This window comes from Petaurus breviceps, unplaced genomic scaffold, assembly GCF_028583685.1.
Source record: "Petaurus breviceps papuanus isolate PSGF00001 unplaced genomic scaffold, PetGlider_PUasm1.0 90638, whole genome shotgun sequence".
Classification (NCBI taxonomy): Eukaryota; Metazoa; Chordata; class Mammalia; order Diprotodontia; family Petauridae; genus Petaurus; species Petaurus breviceps.
This window is the reverse complement of record NW_027187295.1, coordinates 8,201,899-8,228,139: the sequence shown is the minus strand read 5'-3', so window position 1 is coordinate 8,228,139 and position 26,241 is coordinate 8,201,899. Positions and strand designations below refer to the sequence as shown.

Below are 26,241 nucleotides of genomic sequence, written 5' to 3'. Positions count from 1 at the left end.
GAATAGTGATTTAGAGCATATTTTTCATATGAATGCAGATAGCTTTAATTTTTTTCACCTGAAAACTGCCTGTTTGTATCCTTTGACCATTTATTAATTGGGGAATGACTTGTATTCTTATAAATTTGGCTCAGTTCACTATATGTTTGAGAAATGAGGCCTTTATAAGAAACACTTGTAAAAATTGTTTCCCAGCTTTCTGCTTTCCTTCTAATCTTTGTTACATTGGTTCCATTTGTGTTAATTTAATTTAATGTTTAATTTAATTTGTGTTAAAATTAATTTAATGCAATCAAAATTCTCAATTTTGCATCATAATGTTCTTTTTCCTTCTCCATAGATCTGACAGTTAAACTATTCTTTGCTCTCCTGATTTACTTATGGTATCACCCTTTATGTCTAAATCATGTGCCCATTTTGACCTTAACTTGGTATAAGATGTGAAATGGTTAGTCTGTGCCTAGTTTCTGCCATACTGTTTTCCAGCTTTCCCATCAGTTTTTGCCAAATGGTGAGTTCTTATCCCAGAATCTGGAGTCTTCAGGTTTGTCAAAAGGACATTATTATAGTCATTTACTACTGTGTTTTGTGTGCCTAATCCATTCCACTGATCTACCACTGTATTTCTTAGTCAGTACCAAGTAGTTTTGATGATTGCTGCTTTATAATTGTTTTAGATCTGTTATGGCTAGGCTACCTTCTTTTTCATCTTTTTTTATTAATTCCCTTGATATTCTTGGTCTTTTGTTCTTCCAGATGAATTTTGTCATTTTTTTTCTAGCTCTATAAAATAATTTTTTGGCAGTATGATTGGTCTGACACTGAATAAGTAAATTAATTTAGGTGAAATTGTCATTTTTATTATATTAGCTTGGCCTCCCATGAGAATCAACAATAATTTAGCTAAAAGCTGAAAAACAATTGGATGATACATACATTGTATTAATCTCAATTTTTAGTCAAAAGACTAACAAAGATAAAATTTTACCTGAGTTCAAACTACAACTTGACTACATACATCCTATGTGATCTTGAGTAAAGTCACTTAATTTCACTGGGCCTCAATCTGTAAAATGAGTGAGGTAGTCTAGGTCCCTTCCAATTTCCAATTTAAAATCCTATGACTGCCCTACTTAAGTAATTTAGGAGTAATGTGGGACCACTAACATTTAAAATTATTTTGAAAGTAGTCATAATTCAAATTTTAAAGCACTTCTTGCTTTAGAACCCACTTTTCTCTTAATAATTCCCTGAGGCAGTGTGATTCTATATTATTATTCTTACTTTACTGATGAGGAAACTTAGATACACAGAGATTAAATGAGTTGCCCAGGGTTACACAGTTATTGTCTTCTAAGACACAATTCCAGATTTGGGGTGTTATGTCTGGATTTTCAGGGTACCACTTTTTCCTGAGTTTCTTCCTGCCTATCTGACTGTTCCTTCTGTCTCCTCTGCTGGATCCTCCTCCAGATCACCCCTTCTAACTGTAGGAGTCCCTCTGGGCTATGGGGTCATCTTCTTTTCTTCCTCTATACTACTTCACTTGGTGAGGGATGCCATCAGATCTGATGGATGTAATTACCATCTTTATGCTGGTGGTTCTCAAATCTACCTTTCCTGCTCTATTTTTTACTGCCTTCCAATCTCACATCTCCATGTGGTCAAATCTCATTTTAAAGATGGGGAACCAAGAACTAACCAAGTTAAGAAATTTGTTCAAGGTCACACACGTGTCAGAACCTAAATTCTTTGATTCCAAATTCAGCATATTTTCTATTGCTTAGAGAATAATGGCATTTAAACTATTCCTCACCTTACTTTGTTGATAGGGGGCATATCCTGGATCTGGTTTTTTAGCAGTCTGCCCCATCAGTTGCTGCATATTACTGTTATTTAGTCTGCAGAGCACATATGTCTGCAAGAATTCATATATTGATACTCCAGTGGATTGATAATCTCATTAGTGTATTCTCTTCACAAGGGCAGATTGCAACTCATATCCTACATAGGATGTCATATCCTATGCAATCTCATATCCTATGCAGGTTTTATTCATAACTTGCCATAAATTCTCTACATAGAAGACTGATGCTGGGCCTAGAAGGGAAATTATGGATCAAGTGATACAATGCCCTACTTTAAAAATGAGGAAACATGACTCATATGGAAATATGTTTCGCATGATTACATATGCATAAACAATCAAATTGGTTACTGTTTTAGGGAGGCACGAGGGGAGGGAAGGAGGGAGAAAAATTTGGAACTCAAAATGTTTTTTAAATGAATGTTAAAAATTGTCTTTACGTGTAATTGAAAAAATACTATTAAAAATTAAAATAAAAATGAAGAGAGGGCCAAAGAAACAAAGCCCAAAGAAAACTATTAAGTGACAGAGCAAAATAGAACTGAACACCTAATTCAGTGCTCTTTAGCTATAGTAGGCTTCTTTATTCCTTATATTAGCATTTCAAGGGGTGCTGTCCATGCCTTAGAAAGAACACAAATAATATTCAACTGCATATCAAAGGCACAATCAGAAAAACAATGATAAAGACTATTATTGGTGTATAATATTGAAAATGGGGCATACATGATGCATGCATGTGTATATGTGTACATGTATATGTGTGTACACACACACCGAAAATAGGGGAAAGGAGGGAAGAAACCTCATGAGATTAAATAAATATCAGAATTAGATTTTCATCCATTCACTTAATATTATACCGTATACTAATTCTGAGTCAAAACTAAGACTCACATGTCTTTAAGGGTGTATGTGTTCACCTCCTCTGTGGGAGTGGCAGCTGTGAGAATCCTTCCTGCTGACTACAATCTGTGAAATCACTTGTCTGTCAGTGTCAGCCTTGTTCCATGTATTCTGACTCTACATAGTAAGGTTGCCAACACTGTTGGAGATGTTTATATGGGTAATGGCCAGGAACTTTGGTATCTGGACTCTGTTTCAGAAGATTTTAGCCAGGGAAAACCCTTCAGGAAAGCCAAAGGGCTCTGCATTTGTTTTTCTTATTTAATAGGGCCCTTAAGTCAATGACAAAATCTTGCTTTTCAGCATGGTCTTCTCATTCAAAAGCATCTGAAATGGATGTGATTTTGCATGCAAAGGTCTAAGTTTTAGGATGCCATGGGGATAGCACTAGCTCCCCAATCAGAAACTACTAACAATGGAAAAGATCTTAGACATGATTTTATCTAATACCTTCATTTTATAGTTGGGGGAACTGAGACATTTTGATATATGTTTTGTTTTCTAGTTGACATATGAGTTGTTTGACAGTTGACACATGACTTATTTAGGGTCAAATGGCTGATTCCTGGAAACTTGATTTCTTGGTTCCCAGGTAGAAATAAAATATTGTGTTTATGTATGTTAGACAGGATTTGGAATTAACCCTTTAAAAAAAACGGAATACCTTGTGGCCACTGGAGGTCTTGGACTTTCAATACCATGTCATATATCCATTTTGACTTATCAGAAAATAAATACCTATATGCCATAGAGAAAATAATTTTTCTGGCATTAAGAATATTTATTTGTGTACATGTCCCTCTTTGTGCTCCTTTGCATGCCCTGTACCAGGTGACAGACTTTCTCTGCCCAGCCTCATTTCCAACTCTGTTTCCATTTCAGTGCTTTTCCCCATTATTGTCAAGTTGCCTCTCATGGTCCAGAAGGTCTCATTTTTTTTCATAATGCACTAAGGACACAGAAATATATTTAAAATTTATCAATGAGGATCTTCAGGTAGGGAGACTGAATTTATAATCACCTCCCTTTAAGAAGTTCCAAACTGGCTAATTTGAAATCAGTATATTTTCTATAAATAGGTTGAAGTCATTTTTCAATAAGCTGTCACTGTACTGTTTGGTCAAGGACTGATCAGGTCAAAACAGCATCAAATTAGAAAGATTCTGAAGATGCTAACATACTGTGTGCAACTACAATAGTCCCAGCTTTTCATCAAGAAATGTATTGTTGCTGAAACATGTGAAATGAGTAAAAGTAATGCCTCTGATCATCATAATTTATTAGAAAGGCTTAACTTTTTAACATATAAAGTATATATTTCTTATATGTAAATAGATCTAATATCTATTTATACATAGTACACATATGTATACACACACTTATATGTATGAATATATGTATGTATGTATTTCCTGATAACATATAAAAGTCATTTAAAAAACCCATAGAGTCTTCAAACTGTCTCTACTTGCCAGGCTAAGAGAAAAATATTTATAAAACATTATGGAGGAAGATAGTAGAAGAATGCCAATATTATTACTTCACAAAACAGTAAAAAGCATTGGAGGAGAAAATGGACCTACTGAAAGCATCCTATGTGACCCAATTAAACCAAATCACCCCAAGAGCATTTAGAGATAAAACTGGATAGAGAACAACAAACAAAGCCAAAATTCAACAGATTTACCAGTGATTATTGGTGACCTATTCTCAACATCAACTACAGTCAAACCGTTATACTTTGGAGTTGAACTCTTTAGTATTAGACTGTTATTTGTTGTACTGTGGGAAGAACTTGTAATAATCCCTAAGAAGATTAAATCAGGAAGAGGAGCTAGACGACTAAAGGAATACAGAAGAAATCCATATTGATAGCAATAGAATTTTGAAGTCATTCAAAGGAAGGATGTCAAGATAACATGCAGAAGAGGATAACAAAACAATGGACACATCATTATCTCCAAAAGGAGGCAAACAACCGGTTATCCATATAGCGGTTTTCTCATCACTATAAATTTGTGTTTGTTTACGAGAATGGTCTATAGAATTATTGAGGTACCCTTAATGGACATATAAAAAGGGATCTAGTAGGTTTTTGTAGATAATATTCAACAGCAGACCACATATTTATAGTCAACCTATTGTCTCAGTGGCAGGATTGGTAATGGATTCTCTTTCTGACATATGAGAACAATATTCATAGATTTAAGCCTGCAAGGGTTATTTGGTGACATATAGTCTAACCCCCTTACTTTACAAGTGAAGAAATTGTACATAAGTAGTAAGAGATAAAGCTGGGACATGATTCCAAATTTTTAGTGCCACTGTACCTCCCCAGCTATGTCCTGATTGGTGTAAATAATGAATCTCTGGAAGTTCCCATTTATATTTCCCTATACTTTGAATTCACACTACTTATTTCTACTTGGTTGGAACCAGTGACTATATTTTACATGATTATAATTTCAAATAGTTAGAATTCGATATAATTCAGCCACTGAAGGAACTTTTATTCGCACTAATCAGGACCTAGCTTACTAGTTATAGAGAATACAAGATCTCACTGTATATTGCTTGAGTATTAAAAAAAAATAAAAATTTGATTTGGGTAGTGCCAAGTGAAGCCTTAGTGATTCTCCTCCATCTACTTATATTCCATGGACACATTAAAATGATAGAAGATTTCTTGATAGATGCTGACTCATAGATGATGGTTCATTGTTCCTAATATTATCAATATAAATTGAGGACCAAAACAGTCAAGAGATTCTCCATAAAAGTGCTTCTGCCTAAAATGGAGGGTGTCCGTCACAGTCGAAGTTTTAAAAACAAAACCATGTCATGTGGTATAAATGTATATTTTAGTTTCTTTTCCAAAGTCATTGTCAGAATGGAAAATTATTGTGATCTTGTCTGTCAGGAGCCCAAGCTGGGATTGTTCTCTAGTCCCAGTGGCTTCTTTCATTGATTCACTACAATAAGAAATGTTAAGATAAGTTCAATTATATGTATGTATCTGTACAGCTGACATCCAAGCTGATAGCTGTGTGTACAATGTTTTAAGTACCATGGCACAGTCAACAGGAACATACATGCAAGAAGTTTTTTGACGAGACTGGTATAAACTGGAACCAAAGTTATGGGATGATGCTCTTCTTCAGCCACGCATAAATTTCAGTGAAGGGGACAGTATGTAAAGGAGCTAAAGAACTCTTCTCTTCATGTCCAGAACATATGCAAGGCCTTACAAGAAGACAATCAAGTCCACTGACTTTAAGGGAGTGTAATTATTATTATTTTTAATGTAGAGCTTAAATATTTACAAAATGCTTCAAATTATTATCTCATTTATTCCTTACAACAACATTGTAAGGTAAATGTTATCATTATCCTCATTTTGAGGATAAGGAAACTGAGATGGAGAGGTAGATTAACTTGTCTAGGTCAATACAGCTAATTAGTGTTAGAGGTAGAATTTGAACTCAAATGTTCCTGCCTACAAGTTCTATCCTCTGTGCCACCTAATTGCCAAGGATCCCTACTACCTCTGCAAGGGCTTCAGCACCTGATTACTCAACAGCTACATCTACTAAAGACCCAGAAAAGAAAGTTCTCACTACTAAAGTCTGCTGCACTATTAAATATTTCAGAGTCAGAAATGGATGTGATTTTATCTATAAGAGTGAGACTAAAGAAGACACATTTCCATCTCCCTTTCCAATGATTCCTGAGACCACCTGCCTTTTCCATCCTGCCTTGCAAGTGCACCCTCCTTTATATGCTGTTTCCCCCATTAGAATGTGGGCTCTCTGAGAATAAGGAATTTCTTTTTTAAGTGTATGTTTAGTGCTTAGTTCAGTGTTCAGCACATATTAAAGCTTTAATAAACACTTTTTCATTCAATTAATAGAGTTCAACTCTGAAGTTTATAATGGTACAGACATGATCCTGCATTCCTGAAATCATCTTGGCAAAATATAAGCTCTGGAATATCCTATCAAGATGGAAAGGGTTTGAGACTTCCTTTGTATCTGGTAATGGATTCTCTTTCTGACATATGAGAACAAGATTCACTAAACTGAAAAATGCTCTTCACCAGAAGCTTACCCATACTTCATGGGGACCATGAAGGAGCAATGGAAGGGAGAACCATGCTCATAAAATAACATATCTTTTGAACAAAAGAAGTAAGATATATTTCAAGAAAAACAGTAGTCTACTTAACAAGTCATCTAAGACACATCCTTTCATTTAGGATTCATTTAAGCAGAAGTAGGACAATCATGTATATTTCTGCCAAAATATGTGTTGAATTTTGGAATGTCTACAAATAAGGATGAGGAAGGGATGAGAAAATTTGTTTTCATAAATGACCAACAGTAATTTGGTCTATGAGTTCAGGTCTATGCCAGTGAAAGTAATGGAACCACCCAGTACTCTCCTGAACACAATGTCTGTTTTGTATCTCTGTGGACATAAGAACTATTTTTAAAGCAAAAAATTAAGTAGCTATAAAAACTACTAAAAATGAAAAACTTTGAGTGGTCAGATTTATGACATTATGTATTGACAATTTGCCTTAAGACATTTACTAACTGTTCAGTGATTAGAATAGGTTAAAAAATACTCATAGAGTTTCTGGTGGTATTCATCAAAATGTACATTAAATTTATATAAGAGTAAGCCAAAATATATGAGCTAAATGTGAATTTATCACATTTTTTTTCATCCCCATAGAAGATGAATCCTAAAATGAATTTGGGTCTTATTGTTGCTTCCTCCTCCACAAAAGTCCAATTTCAACACCTAGTCCTGGTGGCAAGCTGAGCCTGCACTCTCACATGCTGTGTCAAGGAAGGAAAATCCATGCTAGCCATGTGGGCAAGGCAAAAGATATGATTAGGGCAACAGATTGCCTTCTATTCAAGGATAAACTTATATAAAATAGAGATAGGTTCATCAAAAATCAACAACAACAACGATGAACTGGTCCACAGTCCAGTGTGTTCCCCTTCCCCTTTTGCAGTGATAATGGCAAAATGGATAAAAAAGGTGAAAAGAGTACTAAGGCCCACAGTTTTAAAATTGTTCATAAACATTCACTTATCTTTTGCTACTCTAACCATGAGATTCTATTTCAATGATGAACAAGTAAATTATTTTGCTTTGGCTCTGACCCAGGGCTACTTTCCTGGAAGTAGGTTTAAGACTAAAATTTAAGACATAACAGAATAAGGGTATTCAACAAAAATGAATCAGCTTGGGCACCCCAAGTTGATTTAGCTGAGAAAAGCACCCTGGCCTAAGTTGCATGTCATGATCTAACAGATAAGCATCAGGATATTCCTGGAATCTTCCTGTCTATTTTGCACTCAGGTGTCCAGGAAAAGACATCAACAGCCTGAGCCATTAGTTTCCCAAACCAATCAGGTCTTAAGAATGGTTCAAATACCTTTTATGGAAAAAATAGCTTACTTGCATGGGAGTAAAAGGTTAGAAATTTTTTTCTACTAAAATGATATAGTCTTAGATAGAGTGACTCACATCAATTTTGATATCTTCACTATAAATGAACCCAAAACACAAAGGTGGTTGAAGATAGATGGAAGCATAACTCAGAGAATATTCTTGGAGTGGCAAATAAGGATTTAATTTTTTTTCTATACACAATATGGTCACTTTCCATCACAGTGCTAATGAACATTTGTCAAGAGACAACTGTGAAGACAATTCTTGTTTTATTTGGCAACATCAATTACAGAGGATGGGAAGGTAGAGAAATTCTATTTTAAAAGTTAGTAACAAATAAATTAAATCAAAATATATTTCAATAATTTGCAAACCAGACTTGAATGTAAATTTGAGCTTGGGACATTTGGAAATGTGGTTCTGGATTAATAAAAAAGGCCAATGACTACACAGAAATTTGGCCTTTGTATTTCATAAATACTTCCTTCCAGAAGAGAATTAAGAAGTGCTGAACCTGGTGAGCACCAAATTACTACACAAAATTTCAAATTTTCTCTATATTAAAGAAATGGGAATATTAATTACTGGTGTGAGATGCATTTTCAAATTTCCTGTCTAGTCAGACAATTAACTTGTTAAAACAAAGATAAAAATCAATACAGTATTCGAAAAAAGAATAAAAATGACAGCCATTTCATTGTAAATGTAAAGCTAGAAGAGGCCTGAGGATCAAGGAAGTTAAATGATTCACTCAAGTTCACACTGAAAGTGTCAGAGACTGAATTTGAATGCATGTTTTCTGGCTTCAGATAATTCTTTTCCCATCACACCACACTGCCTCTCCAAGACATGAAATGAAATGAAAACAACTCCAACATAAACTATCCTTTAAAAAAATTGATCCTGAAAAATAGGAAGTAGATAGAAGAGACATGAACACAGACCATCACTAATTCTTCAGAAAATTTAATGAATATAAATAATTTGCCCCATAATTTCCTCTTTGAGGAATTAATTTATGTCCTTGTCAAACAGAGGAGAAAGGTAGAATATTATAAGCAGTGACATCTCATAAAATAGAAATACAGTGCAGTGGAAACATGAATTTTCAGGAAACTTGGAGTAAGACATTATTAAGCCATATCATCCTGAGAGCATTTGTAAAGCCAAACATGAGCAGCTTTCCAGAGGACTACTGCTGTGAACAGCTTTCAAGGTTCTGATTACATAGTAGAGTGAATACTCTATTTATTTAATAACAAATAAGAGCAAAACATTCACAAAAAATCAAGGTACAGTATTCACCATGTCACATTTCAACAACTTGTCACTAAAATGGTCACATAATTTTCACCAAAGTGGTCATATAGTTTTCAACAAAGTACATTCATTTAGTCAATCACAAAATCCTTAATTCAATCACAAAGTACAAAAATCAAAGTTCTATACCCCTATATCACAGTAAATTATAATCTTCTCAGTCAGGACACAGTATCCAAGTAAAGTTCCTCTTCCATGGTCCCAGTTCCAACTGTCACCTAGGTTCAAAGGCAGGCAGCTTCCAGTTCCTTGTTCAGCTCCTTGTCCAGTTCTTCATCCAGTTCCTTTTCCATATTGAAGCTTACAGTGTCCAGTCTACCTAAAATCTTTCACAGTTCCTCTTTCTGGGAAGATAAAGCTTGACAGAGTCACAATAATATTCGTACACATTGCTGGCACCATCATCAATTCACTATCTGCCTGTGAAATCAACTCAGACCCACCAACAAGGTCTGAGAATTCAACACAAATCATCATCATAGAAATCAACACAGACCCATAAACAAGGTCCAAAAGGTCAGCACAAATCATCAGTAAAGTCCCAGGACCTCCAAAACCCTCCTCCAGGACTTCTATAAACATACAACCAGAAAATTCTCTTTCAGGACTTCCAGTTAGGTGCCAGGGCTTCTGTACAAAGTATCACAAACAAACATCAACACAGACAGAGCAGACAAAGTGCTAGAATACCATAAGTTTTCTCCTTCTTGACTCTGCTACCACAAGAGTCCTCTTCTCAGTTCTGTTGTCTCTAGCCTGGAAATTCTCTTTATATATGGTCTTTAGCTCCTCCCCTTCCTGTTGCAGGAGTTCATGAGTTCTAGGGTTCACAAGTCATGGGGCTCACACATCTGTTTCTTAACAGACTTGATACAAGGCTCAAAAGGAACTTAATCTGAAACAAGGTGTTAATTCAATAGCTGAAACAAAGTGTGAAATGCTTCTGTGTTTGCCATTTCAGCATTTAATAATGAAGCTATAAGGACAAATAATGAAAAAGATTTCTCAAAAATTTTATAATAAATTGTCTTCTTCATCAATGATATAGTAACTACCATTTTTTAATCCAAATTTTCCAGTCCTTGATGCTTCATGACGCTAAAGAAAATAAAGATAGGAATAAATAGCTGGACAAGACCAAAGATAATTAAAGAAGTCTGTGCAAAGGGCATTATTTTGAAGCTAATTAGTCTCAAGATTCTGAAAGAAGGTAAGAAAACAAATGCTTGGGAAAAAATAATGAATACTTTTATTTCACAAAAAAGGCAAGAAAAAAAAAACCATGAATAACTGCTAGGGCATATGCCTCATTTCACATCTCTAAAAAAATTGCGAAAATAACTTATCCATAAAAACATAAAAAGGCAAATTTATAGAATAAACTATATTCTAAAGCAAACCTCATCCTTATACTAACTGAAAAGTTAAGTGAATATAATATGCCACTGGGCTTGCTGTTTGTTGACTATTAAAAAAAACAAACTACTTCCAGTAAGGTATTTTCTATATTATGCTGAAATCATATATGTTTTCTTGGAAAATGCAATGATGCATACAACTTGTTCTGATGGTTAATATCAAATAGAGCATAAAATAGGGAGTCACATGTTTGTCAATGGCATTTGTCACCATTGTTGAGGATGATAGCCAGCACCTTGTCCAAATGGAAGAGATATTTTCTACAGATGTTGATATGCTTTTGATGTTCCTAGTAATAGATTACATTGTGCTAATTTAATTAATATTTGAAAATCTGTCATCTCTTAAATGAGATCCATGATCATTCATAAGAGTTCAGCCTAACTTTACAAAATAAAAGTGAATAAAAATTTCCTTTTTTTTAAAACTGTGACATGAAGTTGGATAGTCAGTCCATAGATCTGATGTCTGTCTGCTTGTCTGTCTATCTATCTGATCTATGTGTATACATGCATGAGTATTTGCACACATGTATGTATACACACATACAAATAGATACATATGTACAAACAGATGTATTTAGACAGATAGGACAAACACTTAGAGAAACAATGAACTGGATCCATAATTGAATAAAAGGAAGAGAATAAACAGAATTGTGTTTGGGAAGTTATTCAATATTTTAATGACCCTCAAATGATCTTTTTAGCATCAATATATTTTCCACTGATGCTATATCTACAAAAGGAATGTCATAACCTCCAAAGGAGCAAAACTGTAGGTCATCCAATGGATGATGGATAAGAGCATTGTGGGCATAAACATGCTCCAGCACATCTTACCAATGAAGAATTGCATACAAAAATGGGGTGTGGGAAGATATTATCAAAGAGATATGCAATTAAATAAGGAGGTAGGCTGGTAATATAATTGGGGATGAGAGATATCAAATGGACAGGCTATTGGTGCTTCAATACACAGAAAATGTCAAGAAATCTGAAGCAAGCCTATCGGCAAGTTAAGGGGAGAACCTCTGGGGAACATATGGGAAGATGCAAACAAGAGTCACAGAAGAGAAGAGTAGTAGTAATAGCTCATATTTATATAGCATTGTAAGGTTGGCAAAGCACTTTATAGGTCAATATAATCCTCATTTCACAGAGGAGATGATTGAGGCTGGGAGAGTAAATAATTTAGCCAGGGTCACAAAGCAAGTAAGTGTCTCATGCCCTATTGATATGTAAATACTTATATATGGATTGTGATCTACAGTTTTAAAGGCAATGTCTATATGAATAAGATCACACATCTATTTAGGCATCGGAGTACTGTTACTTCTAGTGAAACCAGGGCATGAAAAAGGGAAACTGGAAAGTTTCTTAAGCAGATTCTGATTTGATTATATTAGCAGATAATTGGCTCCTCAACTTACTGCCTTGAGTATTTTTCAGTACATGTTCAACTAAGGATTTTATGAATTGAAGACACCCAATGGGCATCTAATAAATGTTCAATAGAACAATGAAAACTAATGGCTTGAATGACAAAGTTTACAAAAAAGATTTATAAAAACAATATCCTTCAGTAGCTATCATTAGTATAAACAACATTTTAATAACCAGTGCAACCAGAAGTTGACCTTCATGTAAAATTTTTGTTAATATTTAATATGACGTTGTTGTTGTTTTTTAGTCATTTCAGTCATGTCTGCCTCTTCATGACCCTATTTGGGATTTTCTTGGCAAAGACACTGGAGTGGTTTATCATTTCCTGCCAAGGCAAACACAGTTAAGTGACTTGCCCAAGGTCACACAGCTAGTAAGTGTCTGAGGCCAGATTCAAACTCAGGAAGAGGAATCTTCCTGACTCCAAGCCAGGCACTCTATCCACTGAGTAACTTACACGCCTGTCAGTTTAGAAGCCTCCTTTAATAGCGATTAGATTGTTTAAGGGCAATTCTTAAGAGTGACAGGTTTGAAGTCAGGAAGGCTCCTCTTCCTGAGTTCAAATCTGGCTTAAGACATTTCCTAATTGTGTGACCCTTGGTAAGTCCCTTAACCCCCTTTTCCCCAGTTTCCTCAACTATAAAATGAGCTGGAGAAGTAAATGGCAAATCACTCCAGTGTCTTTACCAAGAAAACCCCAAATGGGATCAGGAAGAGTTGGACACAAATAAACAACAAGATTATTTAAATTTTTTGTTTTGGAAGGAACCTTAGAGATAATTTATTGCTATACAACATTGGTTCTCAATGAGTGGTCCACAGACCCCTGGGGACTCAAGACTCAAGAGGTGAGCAAGGTCAAAAATATAATACTAAGTTTATAATAATATTAAAGTCATAATAATACAAGGTTATAATAGGACTAAAATGTTATATGTCTAGTAAGATACTCCCTTTTCCACCTATATATCTGAGGTGAGAGTTCTTCATATACTTCAGCCAAATCAATATATTGCAATAGATTGAATGCAGAATCAGATACGAAAATCCAGCTATATTCTATTAAGTGAATTATTTGAGTAATTTGCAAAAATGTGTAAAACAATACTACTTTTCTTACTAAATTTTCTTTGTTTTGGGAAATTGACTTATTTTTCATTAAAAAGTTATTTATATTAGCAAATGGTGGGTTTATTATTATTTTAAATTAATTAATAAACATTAAAAATTTTTATCAGCTTTAATTTCTGATGTAATAAATATCAATAGATATAACCCACATAAACAAAAGATGTCTGGGGTACTCAATAATTTTTTAAGAATGAAAAGGGGTGCTGAGACTGGAAAGTTTGAGAACTGTGGTCTTAAGGATTCACCCTACAGGGAATATAGTGATGTGGTAGAAAGAGAGCTGATTTGACTTTGAGACCAGACGATGCCACTTATAAACTATTATAAAATATGATCCTATATTATGATAAGAAAATCTCTTAGTCTCTCTCACCCTGAGTTTGCTCATCTGTAAAATTGTACTAATATTATTTGCAACATTTAGCCCACCAGGTTGTTGTGATGACCAAATGAAGTGTTATATGTGAAAACAATTTGAAACATATGATGTACTATGTAAATATAAGTAAATAATTAGATTTTAAACAAAAGGTGACATCCTGAAACATCACCAAAAAAAGTTCATTCAATTTGGACTTAATGAATAATTAGAAAATTCTTGCTTTTATTGATAGGAAATCTGTCAAGTGTAACTTTTATCCTTGATCCTTATTTTGCCTTCTGAAGCTATACAGAGTGAGCCTAACCCTTCTTCCAGGTGACTTCCCTTAAAGTATTGAAGGATGACTATCATGTCCCCAGCTAGTCAGTAAACATTTACTAAAATGTCTTTTATATGCCTGGTGTTGTGCTAAATATGGTGGATATGGAGCAAGGTAGAAAAAAAGCACCTGCTTTCAAGGATGTTCAATTTGTGTTAGGTTAATCATTGCCCATTCCCATTTCAAAGTCTATTTTTTCAGTCATGGATATTTTCCAAAAAACTAAAGATTACATGAGGCAAATTGAAGTCAGCACCTAAGGAAAAAAACAGTTTAACTGTTGTTTACACTACTCTTGCTGTCATCAGGTCCTCATAATATTTTCATTCCTCATCCTCTTGTAATTCAGCTACTTGTTCTGTCATTCTTTTGAAACTGGTCTCTATAAGGTCAAAAGTTACCTCCTGATCATCAAATCCAGTGACTTTTTAGAAATTCTCATTGTTAGGGACAGAGACATTACCATAATCAGGTGATAAATACTTCCTACAGTAGATGTGACTCTTAAAAATTTTATTTATTTATTTTTAGTTTTCAACATCAATTTTTATAAGATTTTGAGTTCTAAATGCCGCCTCTTCCCCTTCTCCAAAATGACATGCAATATGATATAGGCTCTACATATATGATATTAAACATATTTCCACACTAGTCAGGTTATGAAAGAAGAATCAGAACAAAGGGGGAAAACCATGAGAAAGAAAAATAAGTAAGAAAATAGCATTCTTCAATCTGCATTCAGAGTCCATAGTTCTGTTTCTTGATGTAGATAGTATTTTCCATTGTGGGTCTTTTGGAATTGTCTGACATCATTGCATTGCTGAGAAGAGCTAAGTAAGTCTATAAAAGTTGGTCATTGCACAATGCTGCCAATACTGTGAACAGTATTCTGCTGGTTCTATTCATTTCACTCAGCATCAGTTCATGTGAGACTTCCTAGATTTTTCTGAAATCTGCCTGCTCATCATTTATCAGGGAACAATAGCATTCCGTTACATTCATATACCACAGCTTATTATCCAATTAATTGGCCAATTGATGGGCATCTCCTCAATTTCTAATTCTTGGTCACCACAAAAAGAGTTGCTATAAATATTTTTGTACATGTGGGTCCTTTTGCCTTTTTTGTGATCTCTTTGGGATACAGACCTAGTAGTGGTATTGCTACATCAAAGGTATGCACAGTTTTCTAGCCCTTTGGGTATAGTTCTAAATTGTTCTCCAGAATGGTTGCATTAATTCACAACTCCATCAACAATGCATTGGTGTTTTAATTTTCCCACATCTTCCCCAACATTCATAATTTTCCTTTTTTTTGTCACGTTAGCCAATCTTATAGGTGTTATGTGGCACCTCAAAGGTTTTTTTATTTGCATTTCCCTAATGAATAGTGATTTGGAGCATGTTTTTATATGATTATAGGTAGCTTTAATTTCTTTGTCTGAAAAAATGCCTGTTTATATCCTTTGACCATTTGTCAATAGGGAAATGACCTGTATGCTTATGAATTTGACTCAGATCTCTATATATTTCAGAAATTAAGCCTTAATTAGAAACACTAGCTGTAAAAATTGTCCCCCCACTTTCTACTTCCCTTCTAATATTGGTTGCATTGGCTTTGTTTATACAAAAACTGTTTAATAGTAGATGTGACTCCTTTGGCTCCTGCTTGAGTCATATCTGTTCCCTCCAGAGAACAGAAACTATGGGGGCCAATAAGTTCATTTCTCTGATATCAGATTTGCTCACAACTTAATTGTCATCAAATACATAAGACTGACAAGATCCTTGCTATGTACAAAAAATACTCTCTGGGTTTGAAGTCTCAGTAGAGTGTGCAGCTTCACCTTCACCAACCTCACCATCCATTCTTTTAACACACATGTGCCCAATGGAGTGAAATGAACTCCTGGGCTGCACATCTGAAATCACCCCAGCTCAAACCCAGCAGTAACTCTTACTCTCTGTCATGTGTTTTTTTTTTTATTATTATCCTAATTAATCACTCAGCATCACTGACAAAAACTGACTCATATTCTCAAACCGACAAGCATGCTCTTTCAGAAGTGTTTCCAAGATCCAACACTCAGTGGCCATCTTTCCAAATTCACAAGAGGCGCACCTAGATTTTACAGTGCTCCATTCTCTAACTTTCCACAGCTCAGTCACAAGCACTCAGGAGTTGGCATACTGGCTCCCCATGACTAGTGTCAGTGATGTGTCCTTTTATGGCCTCAGTGGTGATTTCTCATACTTTGGGCTGCCGTCAGCTTTTCTTTGGCTTGTGCCACAGTCATTAGTTCTTCATTGCTGAAGCTCTGCAGCATCAACATTGTTGATCAGTCTTTCTTTTTTGATATCTTCTTCCTTGACCTCTCTGATACTGTGTTCTCATCATAATCCTCTTATTTTTCTGACAATTCCTTCTCGGTCCCCGCCCCCCACCTTACTCCTTGCTGGCTCCCCTTCTTCCTCCCACTCTCTAAATGTGGATGTTTGACCGAGTTTCTGTCTTTAACCTTTTTCTCTTCTTTCTCTCTGCAGGGACTCCCTCCACCTTCCCAAACAATCTTAACTACTCTCTTGGCTTTAAACATCACCTTTCTGTAGTATATTTCAAAATCTATCTCTTCCCCCAAAATCTCTTCTTAAATCACCAGTCTTATATTTTCAACTTCCTGATGGATATTCTAAAACTAAAATCACCATCTCTCCTCTAAAATCTATCACTTTCCCTAATTTAGCTATATCTTCCATCACCATCCTTCTTGTCACTAAGACTTATAAACTCAGTCTTTCACTCTTTCCTCTTTTCCTTCCCACTGAGACTCACAGACTCTCTTTCCTCACACCTGATTGGTTTCCAAGTTCCACCCCCACAACATGTCTCACATCTTTCCTATCACAACAATCTCTGATCATATCCTGATCCTTTATTGCAGATTGCTATAATATCCTCCAAACTGTTCTTTCTGTCTCCAATATATCCCTTAGTCCAAGAGGATGTCTCCCCCCATGCATGTGAAAACTTCTCCTGGTGAAATGGGTAGATAAGAATAATTTGTTCCAACAGCCATGAAGATGGTTGAAGCAAATCCTGTGGAGTGTTTAAAGCTTGGTCAGACATTGAAGAGGCCGAGGTCAAATACTGAATCCTAGGCCATCAGCTGCCTGAATCATAGTCTTAATGCACTGAAAAAATTGCATCTCTTAATTTATAAAAACCTTCAAAAACTCTACCACATAAAGCAAAAAATCCTTATCCTGGCATTCAAATCTCTCCACAATTTGACTTTGAATTACCATTCAATTCAAGTCAATGTACATTTATTAAGCATCTATTAAATGTAAGGCTCTTTTCTAGGTGTTGGTGACACAGAGACAAAAGATAAAATAAGTGTTGCCTTCAAGAAACTTATATTCCATTGGGAAAAAGAACACAAGTACAAAGATAAGTATATAAAAATTATATGCAAAGTAAGTTCAAGGAGTAGAAACTGTGCCACTCTGTCAATTGCTTGGACCCAGGGGAGTTAAGGCATTTAGCTATATAATGATCAACCTTTGGATGGTTAGAAAACCCATAATCAGTTGAAGTTATTCAATTGGGTAGCATCAAATAGCACAATTATGGAGTATATATGAGTGAAATTCATTCATTTCTTCATTTATTAAATGTATATTTAATTAATATTCATATCCATGCTAAATATTGTAGGAGATACAAAGATGAATAAGTTCAAGCTCTGTTCTAAAAGAACTTATAGTATAGTATGTGACTTTAGGACCTGTCTGTCTTTACTGTTTCTTTGGTGACTTTACCAGAGTTGAGTAGTAAGAGTCGGCCTCTTACCTATATTTAAATGTTGACAGGATAGTGTTTTATTATGTGAAAAGTAGACCAACCTACAAAACAACATGCAATTTTTTAAATGAAATGTCCAGTTAAATTAAAATGTCATTTGGACATAGTGTAGCATATTACATTCTGATGGTCATTCATCTGAATAATTAGAAATTCTAAACTTCATACTGTCCTGATTTTTAAAAATATGATGGCAATATTAACAGACACATCATTAGGAGGGCATGGTCTTGGAATTATTCTTCTAGTCATGGTGATCAGTTTGAAATGGACCATTTATATCTTCTTGCCTCATTCCCCCTGTGACTAATAGTAAGCATTTGTGATATTGTCAGCCAATCTGGCAGCTACAGTTTGTGTACCATAGAAAAAAAATTCAATAATTAGCTCACATTAGGACATCAAACCTATGACCCTGGTATGATGAAAAAAAAAAGATCTAGCCAACTGAGCTACCTAGTTGCAGACAAACCTTATAATGGATTATATGAAAGAATTAGTACTTTTTTCCATTAAAAACTGACCAGAGATTGTAATATCTGTCAACTTCATTTAGTGCAATCATTAAGTCTATAGCTTCTAATTTTTATAAATCACAGACATAGATAGTTTAATGAAGCAGGATGAAACTCAATTAGAAATGGAGACTGATAGACCATATATAAGGATCCTTGCAGGCCATATGTTGACTTAGAAAACCACACCTATTTCTACATTTCTCTTTTTAATTAATGTATCAACACATTAAAATCAGATAGGAACTACATTTTAATCTGCTTTGGGTCACACTTGGGAATGTTGTGAGCTGCATGTAGCCCATGGGCCTTGTGTTTGTCACCTCTGGTTTAGTGGATAGAAAGGCAGACTTTGAGTCAGCAAGACCTGGTCTCAAGCTGTGTTTCTGATATTATTGTCTGTTGAAAGCAAGTCACAAGGTTCCCAGTGACCCCTAGTATCCTTCTAAAATTCTAACTTGCAGAACAGTTGCAAATATGCATTGGTGGAGAAATTTTCTTCATGGAGAACTTTCTACATCGATAAACTTACTGAGGTGTACCAACAAGAAAAAAAGGGAAAATAAAAGGAACCATAAGCGCTCCTAGATGTAATCTGTTCTGATAATACTCATCTCTGTGACTCCTCTTCCCCATTCTTCAGTATCCAAAATCCAGCAGCTGGAGAGTAAGTTCCAAATAGTGTGAGAAATAGTTGAAGGAGCAGACACACACACTTACATACACACACACACACACACACACACACACACACACCTCAGCTATACAAGGATACAGAGAAGTAGCAATTTCAAGTCAGGAGCTTCAAATGCCAGTAAAAAAGAAAGTCAGGTTTGGGATCAAGGGATATCCAACAATTCCTTTTAGTTTCTCTTGAACACTTGAACGTCAAATTGTAGAGAGAAAAGATGCTTGAAGCCAAAATGAGCAACAAGCCCATTAGACATATTGTGCCCAAGGGAGAGTTTTATGAAGATTCCATAGGAAAGAAAGGTCTCTCGGACCCTTCTGTATCAGATTAATGAGGAGTCTTGGTCACATATGTTCCACACCTACATGCCTCATTATGCCTTATTGTATGTACTTTAAATCTGTGCCTACTGTTTCCACAGGTGCTGTGTTTTAGTGGAAGAGGGCACCCCAGGTTTTAAGGGGTAGGGGAGGATGTCTTATAGCCACTATTCTTACTATGCCATTTTATTAAGTACCTTTGCTAAACTTTAATTTTATCTACTGTCTGATTGTTAATGGGAAGTGTTACAGGTAGGGACTTGTGAACTATAGCTTTAGAAGGGCAATACTACAGAGATATACTCCTTCAATCTTAGATTGGTAGTTACCCCTCTGAGAACTAGGAAACTTGTGAATATTGAGTTGAAGATGTAGCTCAAAGGGGAGGTACCTTGGTGGGCTTTCTCTTAGATAAGTGGTCATTCTAAGAATTTTCATGAACCACAGGAGAGAATTTCCATCTGGGAGCCTCTTTCTTTGATACTCTATCAAGGATTCAGTGAAGGAATATTTGTATTTAAAAAAAAATTTGCTTTTATTTTTTCCTGATTAAATAATTGTTTATTGGAAAAAGTAGGCTGAGGAGGGGTCACTAGATTCACCAGAGAGCAACAATACCACACAAGTTAGGAGTGATAGAAGAGGTCAGCACAAAGCTTTGGGAGCTCAGCCTCTTCCTGGACTGTGAGGATGGTCTGGAGTGTTAGGGCATACCCAGGTGGAAGGCCTTGACTTAGTAGGCATGGTTAGAGACAGAGAGAGAATCACTGGCTGCAGCTCCTGACTTCCCACTTGTAGTATACTTGCCTTGAGCAGCTTGGCTGTTAGCTGTGGCCTGCTTAATATATTCCTCTTGGGCAGTCTGGACACTTTCCTTCTTCCCACCACAGGTCTTGAGGGCAGATGCCTGCAGGGCTCAGCCGTAAGAAAAAGGCAGTGCCCATGGCTTGTGCAAGGGACAGGTGTTGATAACATTGAGGTTGATGGAGGCATCCTCTTCATTCTGACCCCAAGAGAGGAAGGTGATACCAGTGACTGCAGGAGGTATAATGCTGTGAAGGGCAGTTACAGTTGCCATTGTGATCTCCTCATGTGAATACTTCTGGGTACAGGCATGGCCAGGGGTGACCATGTTAGGCTTCAGCAAGGTCCCTTCCAGATAGACATGGTGATCATTCAGAGCTTTGTAGACAGCAGCCAGGACCTTCTCAGTGACATAATGACAAGTCTTCAGATCGTGTTCTCTGTCAGGGAGGATCTCTGGGTCCGCAATGGGGACAATGCCATTCTGCTGGCAAATGCTGGCATATCAGGCCAGGACATTGGCATTCTTCATGATAGCAAGTGGGGAAGGTGTATTATCCCCAATCTTCAGTACACAATGCCTCTTGGCAAAGTCAGCTCCATCCTTCTTATACTGGGCACAGTGCTCACCCAGCCCATCCAGACCTTAGGTGGTAGTCTCACCATTGGTCCCTGCCAGGGGCACTACACCTTTGTCCACCTTGATGCCCACAATGCCACCCTTTGCCTTTATGACTTTGGGGAAGGGATGACCATCATCCACTTTCTGGTAGAGTGTCTCATGGAAAAGGATAACACCTCCAATACAGGAGTTCACTTGATCATCTGCTGTCAGAATCAGCTGCCTATAGAGGAGACAATTTTCCTCTGTGTTCTCAGTTCCAATGGACTGCAGGCGCTTTGCAATGCTACCGGTGGACTCATCTGCTTCCAAGATTCCCTTGCCCAGATGTTATGGGAATGGGAATCTAAGATTTTCCCTGCCCCTTGGCCCTTTGATAGAAAATACACTCTGCCCCCTAATAGGCTGAATGTGGTCACCTGAAGCCTGTGGTAGGAGGCTTGTTTTTCAGGAATTCCCACACATTGTTACTTTGTGATTGGGAAGTGTGTCAGGAGGGTTGTGACATTCTCTAATCCAGGAGAAGGCTATATATACCCTGAAATGAGGTTTTGTTTTGGGTCTCACTTTGAGAAGAGTTGTGTGATTTGACCAGACAAGACTCTGGGCAGCCATTAAGCTCCCCGACTTTGAAAACCCAGATGTTGGTGCTTCTCTCTCTGGTAACTGACTAGGTATGGATGTAATGGTCAGACAGTTGAAAGCCTGTCTGCTGATATTTCTCTGTATTTGTTGTCTGCTGATATTTCTCTGTATTTGTTGTCTGCTTGTAACTTGTTTGTATTCTCTGAAGTTCGGGGTGATGACCTTTTTCCCTTGAAATAGGTAAATGACATATGTTTGATTAAAGCAAGATTGTTAACCCATTTTGAGTTGCTTTCCTTTAGAAAAGCAGACCTAAGAACCTGTGCTGGCAGTGACCCTGGGTACGCTAGAGTGCTTCCTGCTACACCAGAGTAACAATTCGGTGAGCTATATCAGACAGTTCTTTCTTTTGCTCTGGTGTCAGTGCTGGGTATTGGCAAGGCATGTTTTCCTTGGCTATGCTGGTAGTTTCTGGCAGAAAGCAGACCACTTATAGTTGAGAACCGGACTTCTGCGCTTTCCCCAAAATTACAATTTTAGATGTTAATGGGATTGCTATCTTTCTGATTTTCTCCTTTATAATTCATATCAGTTTATTGGAGATAATTTATGCAAGATTGAATGCTTATGTGATAACTATCATATTGCTATGTCCTTAATGAGTATGGAAGCCCTAATAAGCAATGTGGATTGTATATTCCTAGAATACTGGTCACTACTAAATTCTCCTAGTGCCCACTACATGAATTCTTTTATTTTTATTTTCTTTCTTTTAAGCAGACCTAGACTATTTGCCTCACTGGAACAAGAATATAGGCAACTTTTTTGAAATCCTTATGGTCTATAGGTGCAGAGGATAAGAATTATAGAAGTGGAGATAATGAATATAGACAAATTTTAACCAGGAATTCAGTTGAGAAGAGAAGCAATATGATCTAAAGAATAGAGAGCTAGCATCAAAACAGAAACATGAGCTCAAGTACTTCTTCAGTTACATATGGGTTGTAAGACCCAGGGCAAGTACTTAAACTCTGTGCTTTAGCATAATTTCCAAGACTATCAATTACAAAGAAGTTGACAACCTAAAATGGTAGACAGAGCTTCCTCACCTGGTACCAGAAAAATAACAGGTCCAGTCTCTTTCTTTCTACTTAAATAAGAAATGGAGGAGAGGGACAGAATAGTAACTAGAAGGGAAAGTAGGGCTATTAAAGGTATTTTAAAGATGGAAGGTACCTGGGTCCATGTGTGGGTAGCAGGAAAGAAATTGGTAGTTGTGGGGATATTCAAAGTTAATTGGGGGGGGGGGGGTTTATGGATAAGATAGGAAAGGAAGCAATCGAAGGTGCATGGATAGGAGTTGACCTTGGTAAGGAAAGAGACCACCTCATTGTCAGAGATTGCAATAAAAGAGGAGAGAATGGGAGATGAACAGCTAAGTTGCATAATGGATAGCACATTAGAATTCAAGTCAGTAAGACCTGAGTTCAAATCCTGTTTCAGACACTTAAGAGCAGTGTGACTTTTTGTAAGTCACTTAATGTCTCTGAGATTCAGTTTTCTTTTATGTAAAATGGTGATAATAATAGTGCCTATTTCACAGGGTTGTTGTGAGAATCAAATGAAATTATATATAATATATATGTGCATATACATGTACATATATAAATATATATGTGTATATATATATATATCTTTGCAAAACTTAAAATGGAATAACGTTAGCTATTTTATCAAGGAGATAAACAGGGGAGAAGATGGACCTCACAAAAAATAATCAATCTAGCATAGGAAGGGACAAAAAAAATTGGAAAATGTTACTGTCAACATCTCCGACACCATCACAGAAAATGAATGATGCCAATAATGCAAGTGATCAGCATATTCTACAAAACATGACATTGTTACTGAGATCAGACCCACATATAGTCCCTCCAATTAGAGTGATACCAATACAAAGAACGTTCTTACATTAGTTCTTTTTCAGCACATTTGGTTTTGGAAGTTGGGAGGACATCCTCCCTAGCTGAGTAATTTTCCAAAGAGTCTGAGTGTTTTATGTACCACATGCTTAGCACATAATAAGGACAAAAGATTGTAGCAAATTTAATTAGAGAATGAAAGGCTCACCAAGAATAGAATAAGGACCATGACAGTTGGACTCACCCTTTCCATTGTGTTAAATGCCTCCTAAGGAAAATCCTGACTACAGGTCTGGCCACAAGCAAAGCTATGAAGGAGAGATTGTCTCCTTTGGCTCCTCATTTCTTTCCATTGATCTCCCATAGTTCTATTGGCTCAAAGATAAGTAAGTAGATGGGTAAATAGGACAGATTATAATAGAAAGTGAGCTTTGGGAAGAATTCAGATGTGTGTGTGTGTGTGTGTGTGTGCAGTTGTGAAAGTAACCTTATTTCTGTGCATCACTCACTGATTTTATGGGAGTAGAAGAGCTTGAGACAAGAAAGACAGGATATTTGAAGGGGGTACAGAAAAATATAGGGGTAAGAAAAAAAGACTATGAGCCATTTATTAAACTTAATGAGGAGAGAGAGGTCCACAGATGACAGGCACAAAGGTCAAGTGCCTGAATGGGATGAAGGCAATGTTAGAGGAGAGGTGGTTGCTATTTAATGGTAGCAGAGGAGGTATAAGCCTATGTAATGGAAATGCAGATTTAAAGATCTTCCCTGCCCCTAGGCTAACGTGCACCTGGAGCCTGGGGTGGGAGGCTTGTTTTTCAGTAGATACTTCTTGATTGGCCAGTGAGTCAATAAGGTTGTTACATTCTCTGAGCCAGGAGAAGGCTATATAAGCCCTGATGTGTAGCTTTGTTTTGGGACTCACTTTGAGAAGTGTTCTGTGATTTGATCTGAATTCTGGGAAGCCGTTGTTGAGAGTCCCCCGGCTTTGAAAAACCCAGAATGTGGAAACCCAGATGTTGACTGGGTATGGATGTAATGGTTGGACAGTTTGGAAATCTGTCTACTTGATGTTTCTGTCTTGATAATTATGCCTGTATACTTTGAGGTTCAGGGTGCTGACCTTTTCTCCTGAACAAGGTAAACGATATATGTCTGATTGATTAAAGTAAGCTTGTTAACCCATTTTGAGTTGCTTTCCTTTAACAAAGCAGATCCAAGAACCTGTGTGAGCAGGCACCTTGGGGACGCTGGGGTGCTTGCTGCTACAAAATGGCGTCACGAACAGGATCTGCAGAGTAAAAGGAAAGTATGGGGGCTGGGATAATTGTTTGTTTCCCAGTTGTGGTAGCTGTGACTCTGTGGAGCCATGGACCAGGAGAGAAGAATGGCCTGCATGCAGACTTCGCTGAGCTGAGAGCGGGAATGGTGAGCTGCCTGCATAGGGACCTGGGCAGAAGCCAGGAGCGGCTGCTGCCTGCGGGAGGAGAAGGAGCCCAGGAGTTCGGAATTCAGCCACCGGAAAAGATAAGAACTGAGCAGCAAAGCAGGGGCACTGAATGTGTTTCCTGGCTGCGGCCCACAGTTTGGGACCCTGGGGGAGGATGGACTTGTGACTATGGGGGGTGGGATGAAATGCCTTGGATCCCCAGGGACCCCACCTTGTTGGTTTTGTTGCCCAGCCCCCTCTCTGTGCTTGGAAGCTGGGGCTGGAGCCGTGTGAGGGGAAGGATACCCTTCCCCCCCCAACTTTATTTGAACTCTTGTTTTGAACTGAAGTGATAATGCTATGTACTTTGTTTGTTTAAGGCCCAGTGGCCACTTTGGTAACTTTAGTTCTGTACTTTAAAAATGTGACCTAAGGAATGTTCAGTGCTAATTCAAAAGTAAATTGTCTGTGCTATGGGCATGAAAGATCTTGGGGCCGAATGTAATGGAAATGCAGATTTAAAGATCTTCCCTGCCCCTAGGCAATAAACATTAAATACTTCCTACAGTGCCTACTACAGGCACTATGCTAAGTGGTGTGTATATAAATACAAAGAGAGAAAGACAGTTCCCACTTTCAAGGACCTTACAGTCTAAAGAGGAAAGACAATAAATACATAAAAGGAAGTGGAAAAGGTGTGTACCTAATGTGAGGGCATTGTGGAGAAGTCTCCAAGTAGTGCATCTGGCTGAGAAATGAGGAGATGTTAGAACAGAGTTCTCTTCCTAAATGGAGATTTGGAATTCATGGCCCACCATTAAATCAAAGGGACAAAGGTGGAGTACCACTGTTGTTGAGATCTCATAGGATGATGAGGTTATCCAAATAGTGAGCTTCCTGTGGGCATGGAGGAAAAGTCAGAGAAGTCCCCAAGTAATGTAGCCAGGTGAAAAATGAGGAGTCTGAGTTGAGTTCTCTCCTTAAAAGGAGGTCTGGTTTGGAGTTCATTACCCCACCCTCTAATCAGAGAGGCAGAGAGGATGGTAAACCTTTGTTAGTTTAATTGGCATGGTGTAATGCGAATGTAAATTTTAAAGATCTTCCCTGCCCCTAGGCTAAAGTGCACCAGAAGCCTGGGGAGGGAGGCTTGTTTTTCAGTAGATACTTTTTGATTGGCCAGTGGGTCAATAAGGTTGTTACATTCTCTGAGCCAGGAGAAGGCTATATAAG

At 37.0% G+C, this 26,241-nt stretch overlaps 1 pseudogene; it reads right to left on the bottom strand.

The window, feature by feature from the left end:
• Positions 1-20,382: 20,382 nt before the first annotated feature.
• On the bottom strand, positions 20,383-21,405 carry LOC138143352 (fructose-bisphosphate aldolase A pseudogene; annotated as a pseudogene).
• Between the last annotated feature and the right edge of the window lie 4,836 nt (positions 21,406-26,241).